Genomic DNA, 17,966 nt, shown 5'->3' on the forward strand with positions numbered 1-17,966 from the left:
CCCTCAGCTCCTTCGTGCCGAGCCTGGGGGGGGGGGGAAACGGCCCGCGTCTTCCGCAGCGCCGCGAGCCGCTGCGCCTCGGTCGTCTTCACGGTCTTCCCCCTGTCGGCTTTTGGAGCCATGGCGGAAGCAGTGGAGGGGATCGACGGCGTTGGCGGTGCTGGCGACGGGGGAGGGCGGAGCGCTGCTCTCTCTCTCTCTCTCTCTGCTTTGGGGAGGCGAGAGGGCGGCGGAGATTTCCGAGATTGGGAACGGCAACGGGCGAATGGGCCAACTGCCCCCGCTTCCCCTGCTCTTAAAGGGGGAAGGGGGCGGACGTTCCGCATTTCGAGAGAAGGAACCCCCACGACCTCCCCCACGACGCTGCATTCAACGCATGCCGTCGGGGGGAGGGCGCGGTGGATGCGGAGGAAGACTCGGCGTAGCCTAGGCCGCGCGTGCCCGTGCACTGTTTTGGGCCTGGCCCAACAGCGCTCGGCACCGTGTCTGGCCCAGGCCCGGGGGCTCCTGTCGGTGTACTAGAGTAGGGGTACCCTAGTACCCCGAACTCGTGCACGGGCAGTCGCAGCATCCCCGCGGCAAGGCTTGCCGGGTGACCGCCAGGACCCTCCGTGGTCCCTTTGAAGACCATTCAAGAACAAAGTACTCAAGACAAGACCCCGGCAAGAGGAGCTTGCCGGGAAGAAGGCAAGACCCCGGCAAGAGGCGCTTGCCGGGAAGGCCGTCCAAGGCATTCCAAGGAACTTGCCGCGGCGCGCTACGCGCCCCAACAAGGCCCGGTGAGCGACAAGCTCCCGGAAGTGACAAGTCGACGGCCGCGGCAAGCCCCCACTCCACGCCCGCGCTCCAGCACATCCACCCACGTGTCGCTCCGGGGCCCCTCCCGAGCGCACGTGGCAGGAGGCTGTGCAGCTAGGGGCGTGCGGTGGCACGCAGGCGCTGACAAGACAACCATCGTGGCAAGACGGTGGCGTCCCTAGCGGTCCCTTTCGGTGCTGTCTAGGCGACACAGATGGACATTTAATGCCCTTGTCCCCTGCCGTCAGGGTTAGGTATGATAACACTGTAGCAGCTAGCTGTGCCTACTACAGCACCTAGCTGTGCCTATCCACGGCACCCTTTCCATCTTTGCCCTTGGCCCCCGTTGCTCTATGTCGGTAAACCCTTGAGTATAAAAGGAGGCCCGTGTGCAACGTAGAGGGGGTCGGCCATTTTGAGAGCCTCGGGGAGCAATTCCACACACCCACGCTCGGTCTCGCTCCCGAGCTAGAAATCAATACCAATCCACAAAGCAGGAGTAGGGTTTTACGCATCCTTGTGGCCCGAACCTGGGTAAATCGTTCGCGTGCTTCGCTTCGGTTTACTCCTCGCACAACCAACCGCCCGCGCGCTTCGCCTCGATCTGCTCTTTGCGCAACCTCCGCCCCCCGCCGAACCAAAAGGGACCCGGTCCGCCGGTCCCATAGGTGCCCGTGGATCAGAAACCCGGGCATCTACTTCTGCAGGCCTTGAAACACGTGGGCTCCTCCGAGGAGTAACTTCACCAACTACTAGCTTCCTCGCAGTAGTCTTCTTGATTTTCTTCTTAACAGGGACAACCGTGCCATCACTACCACACGGCACATCTTCCTCAACAGTGAGCTCAGCCGCATGAACAGATCCAGGAACATCAGAACCTTTCTCAAGGCAGGCCGCCCTCTTCTTGTCAAAATTTTCTTGCTTCTTCCTCTTACGTTGGTCCTCCAAGAGAAGCTGAAAAGGCACATCCTTGGGTTGCGTGACAGGTTCAGTGCCATCAACAGACTGCGACTGCGTCTCTGATATCTGAAGAGAGCACAAAGGATCCGGAACGGAATCACAACCTTTGACTGGGGGAGCCCCCTCCTCAGCTGCAGCAGGGTTTTCTGATAAACCCAACTCAGATAAAACATTGTTGATGGTGTTCACAGCTTCCTCCTCTGTGGACACATCTGCAAAGAACACAAAAAATCGAAGCAAAAAATAAAAAAAAGTCAGGAACAAAAACAAACGACATGAACAAGCTAAAAAAACATGGTTGAAAACTTTAAAATGAAAATAAAAGGAGTTTCACATACTAGGTGAAGCAAGAGCTGCAGAAGCAAGATCCTCGAGGCTTGAAACATTCTCAAGGCTCGAAGCAACCTCGGCAATCAAAGTCAAAGGGATAATGGGTGATTTAGCCGCATCAGATATTCGAGCATCAATATTAACCTCTGAAGCTCCATCTTGATCGCAAGCATTTTTTTCAGAACTATTCAACTCATCACCAACTACAAAAAATGCAAGTAAAAAGCCAGCTGAGTTCTAATGCACAATCCTACACCAAAGGGACTTCTACTTTGACAACAATGTCCAATAACAAGAAGTTCAACAATACCTAACAAAGCAGTAAACACAACAAACAAACTAAAATCTACACACTAACTATAAAAACAATCTACACTCAGAGGGGCTACTACATATAACATGAATGTCCAGAAGTTCAACGATATATAACAAAGTAGTAAACACAAAATGTGCATAACAGAAGTTCAACCAAATTTCATTATGAGCAAACAATAAATAACACCAGAAGTTCAACTATGTGACCCAAGCAAGATAGCACATAAAAAATATGTAGCATGACCACAAATAGTATTTCACAGCCAAACTAAATATCAATACCATGAACATGATAACAAATAAAAAAACAAAGATATACACTAAATATGAATCATTTGGGAAGTCCAACAACACTTGGTGACATAGTTTCACCTGCAAATTATCAACTAAAAAGTAAGCAACACTCTACTAACTCAAGCTAAGGGTAAAAAGCATACACATAACCTTTCTTAGAAGTTCACACTAATAAGAATGGCAGTCCAACAAGAAAACTAAATGAAGATATGGGCAGACATATATAAGAAATACTGCTTTAAAAATACAAGATCCAACTACATTAAGATACCTGGAGAAGGTTTGGAAGCCATGACAACACAACGCCCTTGACGAATGAAACTCCAAACCCTAGAACAACCTACTAAAAACAGGGGATAGAATGCATATAGTTAGAAGGTAGAAAATCATACAACAAATACAAAAAACAACTAAATGAAACCCTAGGATGAAACAACTAGATAATATCAACAAGTATGAAAACATGAACGGTAGCACATATAGGCAAGCACAAACAAAAAAAGAATTCAGAAACTAACTAGCATGTGACAGACACAATCTAGACTTTGAAATCAACAATACTAAGACAATTAGATACATCAGATTCAGCATTAACCATCACACCACACCCTCTCTCACATGCATCTAAATGCTGAAATCACCAAAGGGGAAATGAAATCCAATCAACTCTGAATGGAGAAATAGCACACACAAGCATCTCATAGACAAAATCTGACCACGGGGGAATGGAATCCACCCAAACCACGCACAAGAACCCTACCTAATCTCCCATCAAACCATCAGAAGAAGGGGGTAGGAGGCGGACGCGAGAGCACACAGGAGGCGGACTCGACAGATCTGGTGAAACTAAAAGAAAGCATTAGGGGGGCGGGGGCAGCATTTGCACCTCTCAAAACAACCCCCGCACACACGAATCCCGCGGTGGTTCTTCCACTCCCCACGATGCCACGCGCACCTTGCAACCGTGCAGACAGTTGCCGCCCTCGCTTCAGAGCAGAATAGAGCGGGTTGGGCGAGGGAGAGCGGGGCGTGGGGGAGAAATATGAGCGGGGGCGTGCGCCGGTTACTCCAGCACGAGGGCAGGGGACAGGGGTAGAGAAATCGGGGGGAGTTGGAGGCGAGGAAGGCAGCGGAGCGACGGAGAGGGGGAAGAGAGCGAGCAACAGGGGGATAGGGGTTTTCTGACAGGTGGTGACGAGGGAGATGCTCGCTTAATGCCTATCTGTTGTGGGAATTGCAGCACCACTAAATTTACAGTTTTACCCCCCCCCTCCCCCCCCCAATAGCTAAAAAAGTAAATACATCTATAGATAAATGAATGCACCATTTGAATGCATCTATTATAATTAGATAACTTCACACGATAGCACTGCTGATATCCTTAAAACCAAAAATAGATGGCAAATGCACTACCAAAGGAACAAAAATACATACATAAATATGCACCTAAACAGCAACAGAAAGAAGTTCAAAAAATAAAGAACAGAAGTTCAAGTACTCTAATAAAAGAAGTAATGGCATAAGAATAAATAAACCCTAAGAAACAAAATGAAGAAGTTCAAGTACAAAAACAGATGAAGTTCATATCTAACACTAAACCATAATAACCCTAAACCCTAAAAACCCTAAGATAGATAGTGGGGTCACGCATGTGACGGACTCGCCTCCGCATGCGATGACGCGGCACACCGCATCGTCGCCTGCTCCGGCTCGTTCCTGTCTCGGCCTCGCAGGGGGAGGGGAGGGGGGGCCGACCCCCCCCCCCCCCCCCCCCCCGGCCTCGCGCTACCGCATTGGTCAATACGCGCAATGCCGATTTCAATATCTACAAAATATTTAAATCCAAAAAATAACAACCTCAAATTTAACATGTTAAAAATGATTATCACACTGAAGTTCAGGATAGTTATTCAGTGAAGAACAACAACTATTATAAGTACAAATAACATACTAGAAAAAATAAAAAATACGCATATCCATCGCCCAATTACATGGCTGTTCACGGGACTAAGTCAAAAAAATCCAAACAAATGCAAAGAATGAAAAAGTAACATAAAAAGAAGGAAATACAGAGGAATTGCTTTATTACTTTGCAAAGAAGGAAAAACCAGAAGTTCACGTATAAAGAACATAGAAGTCCAGCTTCTACAAATGACCCTTACATGATCTGGAAAAAGTGCATGCATACTTGGGCTAATCCCATGATTGCTCACGAGACAAAAGTATAAAAAGGAACATCTAAAGAATTAAAAAATACGAAAGGAAACCAAACAAAGAAAAATATAGAGCACGATGCGCCTTCGCCTTGCAAATGTGGAATGTAATCTGGAAAACCAGAAGTTCAACCATTAATAAAAAAAGAGAAGTCCAGATCTTACCAAAGATAAGTGGATGATCAAAAAACTATACCAAAACATAGACTAAGGGAAAAATAGGGTGCATGTTCCTGTGGTCCAGCTCCACGCTTACACACTAGCTACAACAAAAATTGCAGAAGAAAATCTAGTAAGGGTTTCTGATACAAAGGACTTGCTGCATTATCTTGCAGCGAAAAGAAAAAAGAAGTTCAGGTATGACGACGCAGAAGTCCAGCACAGAATCCCGGACAGACCCAACAGGATCAACCTGATCCTCCCCCGATCCCGATCCCGAGCCGCCCCAGCCCCGACAGGATCCAACGAAGGAAAAGAAGAAGTTCAGGTATGAAAACGCAGAAGTCCAGCTTGTACAACGACCATTAGAAGATCTAGAAATAATGAACAAACGAATTCGTCCGAAGCATAAAATCATCTCCACAAGATTGCAACACGTCCGCACCCCCTTGGAAATGATCTGGCAACTACCTTTCGACAACTGAAAGGACCAGACGGTAAATTTCAAAACCGCTAAAATAACATGTGTAGAAACCCGCAGGAGTGCCAACATCAAATCGCTAGAAATCAAACCGTAAGGACCCTCCCGATTAAAATTTACGGATTAGTAAGCCTCGAATTTCACTAAAGTACGCAAATCAGGCAGCAAACTTTAAAGAAAACGAGAAATCAATAGAAGCGCGGGTTGCATCTCGGGCGGATGAAGAACACGGGCGATTTCAAATTTGTTTGAAATAACGAAGAATTTGTGCTCCAAACTTATACTAAAACCTAATCCCCATCGTTCCAGAACTTCGACAACATCCAAAACATGCATTAAACTTGTAACAGAAACAAGTTCATCACGACCCCGAGAGCAAATCCGCCAACGTGCTAGAATCCGAATCAAAACAATCATTTAGACTCCAAAAAACGTGTCCACATTACACTTACATCACAAACAACACGAATGATCAGAAAAACTCGCGGGGAAAGCCATGGTTGCGAAGATAACCAGAAGGTCAGGTTAGTACACAGGGAAGTTCAGGCGCGTTACTCAGGCAGTTCAGGTTGTGATCAGAATACTATTCTGATCCCGTGATCAGAATAGTGTTTATGTATATATATATATATATTAACATCCTGGAAACATTTTACACCTATATATAATTAATCGGTAACACCAGGTATTAGCCGATATTCACCAAACCTTTCCGGTGACCCCGAAACGCTTCTAGATCCTCTCAGAAGAATTTAAAATATTCATGAAATAATTCTGCAAATATAGTCTCATGACTCCCGTCCTACTAACACTCAGTAGATCATGATGGCCTTAAGCTTGTGACCTCGTAGGTTCGGTAACTCATAGACATGAACGAAACCGGTCATTCAATGATCGACAGCGGGACCGTGGACATCCATATCGATCCCTAGGTTATCATGTGATGTTCCCTTTGCTTTGCGATACTTCAGAAAACCCGAGATGCATCGGTATCCTCCTGAGTCATCACCATGCTCACTATACCGAAATCCTCGTTACCAGTTTCGTTCTTCTTTCTCGTTATTGTGTTTCAGCATCCCTGTGACGAAGTCACATGTGTCTAGCCAGACGATGATTGATGTCATCTTACTGAGAGGGGCCTAATAATATCTCTCCATCGTCGGAGGAGCAAAATCCCACTCTTGAGCTATCTAGTCCCTTGTCAAACTTTCCGATGAGCCTATAAGTTATCGTTATGATCACCATGTTATAGGTGATGTTTGAGCAACCCCAAAGCCCACCGTACGGTAAGAAGTGGCTACGATACTCTCATGGTCTAAGGAACAAAGTCACATGTCAACTTTATGTGTTATTATAATTGATTACAAACGATATTAACTCAATTCATAGCAAAGAAGATTAGGTCAATTCAATATGATCATTCTGCCAACGCCATAATCTCAATATTGTTTTAGGATCATCGTTACACTTAACGATATCCTAAGATCCAGAAAACATGATCACCAACAACAATTGAGCTAGTCCCAGAGGAAAGACTATGAACCTTTTATTTAACTGTTTATTATTCCATATGTGTATATGAGTTTTCCACTAAATCTCATATTCTAGGATTATAGCAGTTATAGCATAGACTATAAACTCTATAATTATGAATATGGAAATATAATAATACAAATAGTATTGCCTCCATGGCATATTTCCAACAAGCACAACATAGCCTCAATGTCTACAAGGACGTGAGGCTGGTTAAGCAAACCCTTTATCGTTTCGCCACCGAAAAGCGGCAAGCCATCAGGGCGGAGATCACTCGGCTCCTAGTTGTTGGGTTCATCAAGAAGGTCATGCACCCTGAATGGCTTGCCAATCCTATCATGGTCCACAAGAAGAAGATGTTCTGGCGCATATGTGTCGACTATAAGGACCTCAACAAGGCATGCCCCAAGGACTCGTTCCCTCTGCCACGCATCGATCAAGTCATTTACTCAACCGTGGGTTGCGAGAGGTTATGTTTTTTGGACGCCAGTTTAGGCTACCACCAAATATGGATGAAGGAGTCCGACTAGGAAAAACTTCTTTCATCACACCTTTCAGACCTTTCTGCTACAACACCATGCCCTTTGGTCTTAAAAACGCGGGTGCAATGTACTAATGAACCAAGCAGAAGTGCCTCCGTGACTAGATCAGAATCAATGTTGAAGCTTACGTTGATGACATAGTGGCCAAGTCTCACCAGGGCTCCAGCATCCTTCCTAACCTCCAGCAGACATTTAACAACCTACGCAACGTCAGCATGAAATTGAATCTCAAAAAGTATGTTCCCCAGGTTCCCGCGGGTCAGCTCCTAGGGTTCATAGTATCTCATAATAATTATCTTGGCACTATCTTGCTCAGACACATGCTGGTTCCAAATTCTTTCCACAACTGCTTTGAAATCTTGATGCTCCAGCCAAAAGTTCTCAAACCTAAAGAGCTTGGATTTGGGAATGTCAGTTCCAATAGAAATATCACAAGGGGTATGATCAAACATAGGTTTGGATAATGGCAAGGCTTGGGTGTTGGGATAGTTGCTGGTCCAATTTACAAAAGTAAAGACCCAATCTAGCTGCTTCAACTGCGGAGCATCCTACATATTGCTCCAGGTGAAGGTTCTAACTTTCAGAGGAATCTCAATTAGGGCAAGTGCACTAATAGCATAATTAAATTGCAGCATGCTAGAGAGGTCACCAGAACCCAAATTTTTGGTGTGTGGGTACCTGATATACTTGAAATCACCCATAACAATCCAGTCAGTGCCCTAGGTATTTGGATGTTTTGAAACCAGACAATGAATCAATTTTGACTTCAGTGTTACAAGGGCCATAAATATTTGTTAGGATCCGTGAGCTGCCAGAGTGGACAAATGTAAACCTGACAGAGATTGAGAACCTTTTTTGAAATAGGCATTCTCCTTGAAAAACACTGTCACTCCAAGCATCAAAAGGCCCCTTGAGGCTCCCACAGAAGGCATAAATTCAAATTTTTTTATTCTCTTAGGACAGAAGTTCTTTAGGTAAGCACTGTCAAAATTTTCCCTTTTAGTTTCTTGAAGACGGGTGACTGAGAAGGTTGATTCTTCAATTCTAGTTGAAAGGGCCAACCATTTATTAGTAGAATTAATGTCTCTCATATTTGAATTAAGATTTTTCCAGGATTTATTCACCGAGGATCTATTCGTTGTCATAATAAAAAGAGAGACTGACGGGTGCCCATTTTGTGAGACCAAAGTAGTGGGCAAATTCTCTAACTAAGGGAATGTAGTGTAAAGAACTCCTCAAACAAACAATTTGCAAAGTGATCGGCAAAAAGCAGGCAAGCCAAAGCATCCACATCAAATCACGGATAGAGATCACACTGATTCAAATTATTACTGTGTATGTGCGTGCACATGCGCGTGTGCGTGTGCGCACGTGTGTGTATGTCTGAACTCTACGGTCATTATATGTTGCACTACTAAGATCGCACTATACAATGTGTCTCGACGAGGAGTGAAGCAATATGAATCATGAATTGAATGTGGCAAAAGTAATAACTGAGTATGGCCTTTTCTCCAATTGACAAGCAAAACAAGCTAGACTTCTACCCGGAAAAAAAAACTTCGAGTGACGCTTCTCAGAAAAGTGGTACTCTTTTATGTTCTTTTAGAGAGTGGTGTTCTTTTTTTTCATAAAAATAAAAGTGATATTTTAGTTAGCATACCTAAATGATTCTTTTCTTTGGAAACAAGATTTTTTAGAGGACAAGGAAACAAGATTTTCATGGGCAAAATATTTCCTACGTGGTGTCCAAGAAAGATGACGCCTGCTCTACGTAGCCCCACGTACCTTGTGGGCCTGATGGGCCCCTGGAACAATCGTACAGCCCATGAGCGACAGAGATGCATGAGTGTGCCCAAAAAAATGGGTCCTTGCGCCGGGGCCACAGAGACATGGTATCTCTCTCTTGGGGCTTCACTGCCGGCAGTGGTTGTTTGGTGGTTGTTTTGTTTCCCGTGGCCGTGGGGTACCATAACTACGCACAAAGCTAGTCACTTCCATATCTTTCACGAGATCTAAATAAGCCTAAACAAACCAAGCGAGGCGAAATTTGCAAGCATGGCATAGGGTTGCTTGGACGCATCCGCTGCACACACCAGCCGGGAATGGCCAAAAGTGCCCATGATAAGACGCCCCGTACCCCGCCATTTATGATGAGTCGGGGACTCGCAGCGGGTGGGTTTGAATGTTTGCTGCTGGTTGTGTGTACCTACACCACCGCCGGCCGTACCGTCACTTGTAATCATGCGAGGTGAAGATCCATGGTCCTTCCCTGCCGAGAGAGCAGAGCAGGCAGGCAGTGCAAGCTGGTGTGACTCGTGACTCACAGCCGGGGAGAAAAGTCCATGGATTCGGTGTGGACGGCCCGGGCGGACCAGGTGCGCCGTCGCCGGCGAGAAAGCAGGCCGTGCATGCGCCGGTACGGACGCGGCACCGCCACTGCTGCCGTTCATTTACCGGTACCGCCGCGCGGCGTCATGAAATATGAATCCTGCACCGTGGTCGGTCTCTGCGCGCTGCACGTACTCCTCCGTGCGATCTGCTTCTGCGGCTAGCTTCTTGATGTGTGCATGCACAAGCATTTCCTCGCTCGTCGTCTCCCGCGCGCTGCGCACGTTTCATTTGTGAAGGGGAGAAAGGAGAAAAAGGGAAGGCTCGAGTGAGTAGCAGACAGCGGCTTGCCTTGTTCGCCGTACGCGTGTCCACGTAGGTAATGCCCGGGCGGCCACCTGAATAGCCTCCTTTGTCTCCCACGTAGGTGGTGCATTTAGAGGCGGTCGCCACCAGACAGCCATCCGCGAACTACCCTGCGAAAACACTAGGCTCACATTCCTCCGTCGTCTTCCTCCTCCTCTTCCTCTTCAACAAATAATCAATACCGCCGGTCGCCAGCGTGCGTGCGTGCGTGCGTGCGTGCATGCGTGCTTTGGGGCCGTCCCGATCGATCGACACTGACGCGGGCACTGTGCCATGACTCGAGTGAATATTCGCGCCTAAAATTCAGTGCCCCGCTGATGGCGATCGAGTACCTGTGAGGGTATACTCTATGTCGACTATGAGAGTTGAGAGTTGGGGTGCCCAAGCAGAAACAGGCAGATCAGGAGGTGATCATGGGATGACATGACTAGCACGCACGACATGTGGGCGTACGCTAGCTGGGCGATACGCAATACGCCAAATTCGTACGTACCGGCCCGGGTATCCAATGCAAGTACGCAACGCATACGTCCAGGGCAAATAGCTAGCGATCGAGCTGTCCACGCGCCCATACCGTATGTGCCCAGCTCACCACCATGCAATTTACTGCATGCACTCGTTCGTTGGTCAGTTGCTAGGTCGACGAAAAGTACAGTCGTGTCGTGCTATGGGTAAAACAACCGGTCAGTTTCGTAGCACAGGTGAAAACTGCATGCATATACATATAATACTACTAGTATCTATCTTTGCAGCTTCGCAAATGAAACTAACTTGTTGACAGAGAGACCTACTCCTACCTAAATGTACGGTAAATTTCGTCCTTCCTTCTTTTGCACCATCGGTTCCGAATCTAGTCGGCATGGTACATTTGAGGGAGGACGATGAGACCTGCCTAGCTCGTGCACGTTTGTGTGACTACTATATAGTAGTAGTACACTACTACTATTGTGTAGCGGAGTAGACCAGGCGTGCGTACTAGTGTATACTGTACTATAAGAAAAGAACGCCCTACCCACCACCCCCGCTAAAGTCCAGTGTTGATGGGAGCGCCTATACATAGAGACAAGGTGAATAAAGGGATCGCGCATAATGACGTGGATCAAAGGCGCCGAGAGATTAGATGGATTCCTTATGTTTGCGTTGTGCGGGTGAAGAGGCAACAGAGAAATAGTGGGCTGAAGCTTACGTGGGGCAAAGAAAAAAGAGTCTAGGGACGTCTTTAGTCTTTAGTCCATCCTCAGCAGCAGATTGGATACTTGGGTACACGTCTCGCCCCGGCCTATCTCTGCTCATCATGAAGATAGACAACCGATAGGTGGAAAGGAAGATGCCCCTATATCCCATTAGGTCTATTCTTTTCATTTTTGAGACCAAGCTATACACAAACAGCCCTCACGATATTGAACTGGTAAGAATTTTTTTGCTTGCGTGTACGCAGATAGTATCGTCGATCGTAGACGTAATCATCACCAAAAGAGGAAAAGGCGAGTATGCACAAAAATGTACGTACGCACACCCCGCGGCGTATGCGTACGCGTACAGCGCCACGAAATGGACCCGATTACAACGTGGGCATGCACAGCACCGCACGTACGGCTCGCCATCGTTTTCGCTCCTAGTAGCATTTTTTCCGCGCCGGGGCTCGTGTGCTGTCACGCGGGACGCCAAGGCCCCCGACCCCCGTGCCACTGTACGCGCGGGTCTGCGTCGTCACCTGATGGACGGAATCGTCCACGATCCCGTGGCCACGAGCCGAGGGAATCCGCCGTGCGCCCCCCGCATTGGAGGAGCCATCCATCCGATTCGGCTGGCGCCGCTGGCTGTTCCTCTCCCCCACCACGTCGACCCCTCCCTCCCCGCCCGGCCCCGGGCTCGCACAGTGCAGCTTCCCCATTTTCCTGGTGGATGGGAGGAGGGCGCACAGTGGCGGCTTGTGCTGGGGTCAACATTACATGGCATTCATGCATGCGTTGCATGGTGTGGTGTGCGATCGAGCGCTAGTGGTGTGGTAGGGAGGCGGCATTGTTACCATGCACGGAGGGAGTGTGCGCATAAATGGGTTGCTCTGTGCGGCATCTCAAGAGCCACAAGTATGGCAAAAAATAAAAAATCTATGGTCCCGGCTGGGACCACGGAAGGAGCGCATTCATTGATGTGGTACGTGCCAAAGCTCCTCCCTTTTACAGCTGCAGCTGCGTGCGTGTGCCCAGGGCAGCTGACGCTGACACTGGCTCGCCTTCTCCCCCACCCGATAGCTAGCTAGCTAGCTGCCGCCATGCAGTCGCTCGTGGACGATTGAAAATAAAATGGACGACGAACAAAAGTGATCTACTTATACGTCAATCGACATCCATGTACTAAAAGCATCGGTGGCTCTGCGCCGCGGTAGTTCGATTTCGATCATGTGGCTGCCTGCCCAAGGGCAAGGTCCACGGTGCACCGCCCGGGGCCGAAGAAAATGAACAGTGATTTCCTACGTCAAGTGGTCACTGTTGTTCATTTGCTCGTATATTACTGTTAGAGTTATGTCAAATATTGTGTACAAGATAGGTTACAGTTGGACTTGTAGTTGTATTGTGTTTAGATAGGATATGGAGTCGTGTCCAAGTAAGACACTTGTATCCTAGGCTTCTCATATATAGTGGGGCTAGACACACGATGTAACCTATGCCAACATAATAGCACAGGCGCGCAAGGGGGAGCCGGCGGCATGTGCCGGCGCCCGGGTGGCCGGTGTGCGGTATTGTGACGGTGTCACGGGGAGGAGCGCCCGTAGTCAAGCCCCGGGATGTAGCCATATCGGTGAACCTCGTTAACAAATCTCGGTGTCGTGCTCGTGTGATTGCTTAGTTCTCGGATGATCAACAATATGCCTCGGATTTATTCTAACAAGTGGTATCATGAGCAAGGTTCGAAAGAGGCAGTGGTGGTTGATCTAGAGGAAGCGAAGTCGAAAGATCACGGTTGTGGAGTTGAAACCGATGAACGGATCGGAACGGTGGCAACGAGATCTATTCAGACGGCGTAATAGCAATCGGAGCAGCAGGCGGCCGTAAGCATCGACGTCCTAGATCGAATCGGTCTCGGTGAGTGGGCAGGAGACGTGGCGATCAGGGGAACACAAAGACAACGGCGTCATGCAGTGTGCGGCGACAGGATTCTTCAGAGGCAACGGCGCGTGACAGGCGGCCCAAGGCACAGGAGACTAGCGTGCGCGTTGCATGTGTTGGAGAGGTTCATGAGCGGCAGGAGCTGGACACGGGATTGGTTTGAGAAAAAAAATAAGAGATCTGTAGCACTATGGTAATTGACGTGGCAAGGACAGCAATTGGATAAGAAAAAAGGAAGCATTGGGAGTTGTGGAGTCATGCACTTGGTGCGGCTACAGGAGCTACCATGGAAGCGATTTTTTTTCTTTGATGGATTGCTAATTGCACACGGTGTTTTACTGGGAGGTGGGCAGGTTGGAAACATGCACATAAGTCTCGAAGGAGTCTGAAGTGTGTGTGTGTCAGGATCATGTTCTACAGGGCGTCGAGCAATGCGCGTGGTGTGTTGGGCTAACACGGCGTGAGGTGGAGTATGGTTACAGTCGGACAACTTCGGCTGGGTCAGACTTGTCAGTTTGACGGATCGACGCAGGTCGGTTGGTACAGAAGACGGTGGTTGGATCAACGACGACGACATAGGAGCGTGATGCTGATGGTGACCGACTTCTGGGCGTGGAAACACGTGGCGCAGGTCCGAGGACTTGTGTGGCTTCGACAAGACTATGACGCGGGGTTGATTCAAGGTGATGTACACACGGAGCTTGAAGTCGACGGGGCGTGAGGGTGGACTGATCATCTACCATGGAGTCATGTTGAAGGTGGAGCTGGATTGAGAGGCTACGGTGTAAGGATCCAGGAAATCGAAGCCTATTCAGCAAGGGGGAAAAGCGAGTGACACACAATTCAGACTGGAGCCCAAGGGTCTGATGGAAGTGTGAAACTCGTCATCGGTCGGTGATGATCGGTGGTACTCTGCAGTGGGGGTTGAGTGGTGTGGTTTGCGACCCTTGAGACTCGACCAGGACAGCGGAGGCTCGACGCGGTAATAGCGGCGAGGTGTGCGGTACGCATGGGACATGGAGATGGGCCAGGGCTCTGGTGGTCATACATGTGGTGAGACAACTGTGAATTTGACTCGGGGTGACTACAAGCAATGGTGAAATTCCTTCAAGTTTCAGACAGGCGGTCAAGAAAGAAGCGGTGATGTTGAGTTCAGGTAACTCTTATGTGTGACACCCAATATGTGAGTTGTTCACTTTCACGCAGGTCAGTGATCAGTGTGTGATGGCGTTAGACTGATGCTCTGGAAGTTGAGAGCACAAACTAGAGTAACAAGGAACTTAATTTTGCTCGAGTGTTGACTGCGGTCAAGAAAAGAAGGGACTACAAGTTGCGGGTGAAGTCATATGGAGTCTTTGGAGTAGCAGCGGTACTCATGGGATAAGCTCAAGTCCAATGTACATGGAAGCTTGACGCATTAACGAATTCAAGGTGGTGGAGAATATTCGCCAGGTGGAGTTTGTTAGAGTTGTGTCGAATATTGTGTACAAGGTAGATTACAGTTGGACTTGTATTTGTATTGTGTTTAGATAGGATATGGAGTCGTGTCCAAGTAGGACACTTGTATCCTAGGCCTCTCATATATAGCGGGGCTAGACACACGATGTAACCTATACCAACATAATAGCACAGGCTGTTGGAAACGGTATTGTACCTGTCGTATTGTAACATAACTCTGTATTGTTGGTCTTATATATATACGAGATATGCGGAGGCTAGACCTCACGCAACCCTAAACCCAAACTTGGTATCAGAGCCTCTTTCCATCGCGCCGTCGCCCTCCCTCGACTTCGCGTCGCCGCAGCCGCCTCGGTCTCGCGTCGCCACCGCTCCTCCGTGATGGCTTCCGGTTCCTCCTCCGCAATGTGGTAAAAGTCGTCAATTATCTTATACTGCTTCTGCTCGTGTGTCTACTATGCCTCTTGAATTAGTTTATACTGATGTTTGGGGCCCTGCTCGTGCTTCCTCTGGGGGGTACAAGTATTATGTGAGTTTTATTGACGACTACTCCCGTTTCTGCTGAATCTATCTACTAAAACATAAGTTTGATGTTGAACAGGTGTTCTATGCTTTTCAAGCACATGTTGAGCGTCTTTTGGATGCTAAGCTTAAAGCTGTCCAGTCTGATTGGGGGGTGAATACCATAAGTTGCACCGTTATTTTCTTCGTACGGACATCTCTCACCGAGTCTCTTGCCCTCACACCTCCCAACAGAACAGCATTGCCGAGCGCAAACACCGACACTTGGTTGAAACTGGTCTTACTTTGTTGGCTCACTCGTCTCTCCCTTTACATTATTGGGATGAAGCTTTTCTGACTGCGTGTTACCTCATTAACCGCATGCCCACCCCCGTGCTTGCACAAGATACTCCTATTCATCGTCTTCTGAAAATTCCACCCAACTATTCTTTTCTTCGTACTTTTGGGTGTGCTTGTGGGCCTAGTTTGCGGAAGTATAACTCACACAAACTAGAATTTCGATCCAAGATGTGTGTTTTTCTGGGCTATAGTCCTATGCATAAGGGGTACAAGTGTCTTGATCGCTCTACGGGTCGTATATACATCTCGCGTGACGTTATCTTTGACGAGTCTGTTTTTCCGTTTGCTACTCCCGGTGTCACTGTCGATGTGTCTACACTTGACGAGGCTATTTCTTTTCCATCCACAGAACCGGCTACGAGTGCACATGTGCGTAATTATGACTTAACCTACTTGGCTACTAATCCTTCTGGCCTAGCCAGCGTTTCTTCTGTGCAGGATTCGCCCTCCAGTGATGCCCAGCGCCCGGCCACGGTCGACGTACACGCCATGCAGATCGACGTGCATGGCGGCCTGGCTTCTCAGGCGCGTGCGGCTGACTCCATCTGCGCCTCGCCAGCCCGCGCGTCAGCCTCGCCAGCCCGCGAGTCGGCCTCGCCAGCGCCTGGAGCGGAGGCCAGTTCCCCGTGTGCCTCGTCGGCCCATGAGCCGGCCCATGAGCCATCCTCGCCAGCCCGCGAGTCGGCCTCGCCAGCGCCTGGAGTGGCGGCCAGTTCCCCGTGTGCACCGTCGCCAAGTTCAGCACCATCGCCATCCTCGCCTCCGCCTCCGGCTGTCGACCCTCCTCATCCAATGGTGACTCGTACCCGTGATGCTACTCGTCGTGAGAAGGAGTTTACCGATGGGACGGTGCGGTATAATCCCCTTCGCCGTGCCTTCTTTGCGACACCGGTGTCCCATCGTGATGCCCTCCGTGAGCCGGCATGGCGTGATGCTATGGCTGCTGAGTTTGCCGCGCTTCGTCAAAATGGCACATGGGTCTTGGTTCCTCGACCCCCTGGCGTTAACATTGTTGGCAGTAAATGGGTGTTCAAGACGAAGCAACACGCTGATGGGTCTGTTGACAAGCACAAGGCTCGCCTCGTTGCTCGTGGTTTTACTCAACAGCAAGGTCTTGACTATGGTGATACTTTCAGTCCCGTGGTAAAACCGACTACTATTCGTCTGGTTCTTTCGCTTGCTGTTTCATGAGGATGGAGTTTGAGGCAAGTTGATGTCAGCAATGCATTTCTTCATGGCTTTCTTTCCGAGACTGTTTATATGCAACAACCACCAAGTTTTGAAGATGCTCGGTTTCCTTCACATGTGTGCAAGTTGCAACGGGCTCTTTATGGTCTCAAACAGTCGCCACGTGCGTGGTATGCTCGCCTCAGTGCTCGACTTCTTCAGCTTGGTTTTGTTCCTTCCAAGGCGGACGCATCTCTATTCATCTTTGCTGCACATGGCGTCCAGATATACATGCTTGTGTACGTTGATGATATTGTCATTGCTGGCTCCACTCCGGCTGTAGTTGATCGTCTGGTGAGATCCCTCTCCGACAGTTTTCCCATCAAGGATCTTGGTCCTCTCCAGTATTTCTTGGGGCTTGAAGTTTCCTACAATTCAGGGGGCATGACACTGACTCAAAGAAAGTATGCACTTGATCTCCTTCATCGTGTGAGTATGGAGAATTGTAGGCCTACCTCTACACCATTATCTGCCACTGAGCATCTGGATCGTGAGGTCGGCACCCCCTTGGGTGTTGAGGATGCCACTCGATATCGCAGCATTGTTGGAGGACTTCAGTATTTAACGCTCACTCGCCCTGACTTGTCCTTTGCAGTCAACAAGGTTTGCCAGTATTTATCTCAGCCGACTAATGAGCATTGGGAAGCTGTCAAGTGTATCTTGCGTTATGTCAAAGGGACTTTGAGTACGGGATTGAGGATTCGTAAATCTCCTTCCACTGGTGTCAGTATTTTCACGGATGTTGATTGGGCTGGATGCATTGATGACCGCCGTTCCACTAGTGGCTTTGCTGTATTCGTGGGATCGAATCTTGTTTCATGGAGTTCCAAGAAACAGCCAGCTGTCTCTAGATCGAGTACGGAGGCAGAGTATAAAGCTTTAGCTAATGGAGCAGCTGAAGCAATCTGGGTGGAGATCTTACTCAAGGAGCTTGGGGTCTTCAAGCAGCGTACCGCCATTCTATGGTGTGATAATCTTGGGGCTACATACC

The sequence above is a fragment of the Triticum urartu genome, chromosome 6 (assembly GCF_003073215.2).
Source record: "Triticum urartu cultivar G1812 chromosome 6, Tu2.1, whole genome shotgun sequence".
In the NCBI taxonomy this organism is placed as follows: Eukaryota; Viridiplantae; Streptophyta; class Magnoliopsida; order Poales; family Poaceae; genus Triticum; species Triticum urartu.